This window comes from Gorilla gorilla, chromosome X (genome assembly GCF_029281585.2).
Source record: "Gorilla gorilla gorilla isolate KB3781 chromosome X, NHGRI_mGorGor1-v2.1_pri, whole genome shotgun sequence".
In the NCBI taxonomy this organism is placed as follows: Eukaryota; Metazoa; Chordata; class Mammalia; order Primates; family Hominidae; genus Gorilla; species Gorilla gorilla.
The window spans coordinates 132,304,491-132,305,280 of NC_073247.2; the positions used below are offsets into that span (position 1 = coordinate 132,304,491).

General features: G+C 35.2%; 1 pseudogene; it reads left to right on the forward strand.

The window, feature by feature from the left end:
- The first annotated feature begins 204 nt into the window (after positions 1–204).
- Positions 205–294, forward strand: LOC115932608 (uncharacterized; annotated as a pseudogene).
- The last annotated feature ends 496 nt before the right edge of the window (positions 295–790 follow it).

Here is a 790-nt window from a genome sequence, read left to right on the forward strand (position 1 = left end):
TTGCAACAATGCATTGTACATTTCAAAATAACAAGAAGAGAGGACTTTAAATATTCCCAACACATAGAAATGATAAAGACTCGAGGTGATGGATACTCTAAATACCCTGACTTCATTAATACACATTCGATGCATGCAATGAAATACTGCATATACCCTATAAATTTATGCAAATATTATGTATCAATTTAAAAGCATGTGTGTAAGACTATATTTTCAGGGGTCACTTCTATAGTTTGTTACTAGAGAAGTTTCTCTGAACAGGTAAAGATAAAAAGCACATATGTACTGTGTATATAAATGCACCAAAAATTTCTGGAAGGATATACACACAAATGTACACACAATATACACACAAAATTATTGCCAGTCATTACCTATGGGGAAGGAAGGGAAGAGTTAAGGAGGGGAGGGAGAACGAGGTGGAGTGGGGCAGGACAGGGCAGGACACAGCAGGGACACTTTAAATGTGGTAATTTAGAGAGCATAGTGTTGTGACCACTTGAGTTCAAATCCAGATTCTGGTATTTCATATCTGGGTAATCTTGGGCAAGTTACTTCTTTTTCCTCAGGTTCTTAATTCAAGAAAAGAGAAAATACTAATAGTATCTACTTTATAAGTAATTCTGAGAATTAAATGTGTTAATACCTGAACGCATTTGCAACAGTGCCTGGTACATGGTAAGTCCTCAATAAATGTTAGTTATTATGATTGTCGGCTTCTGTGTTGTTTGGATGTTATATAATGTTGGAATATTCATGTACATCCTTTGAAAAAGCCAAGAGAAAG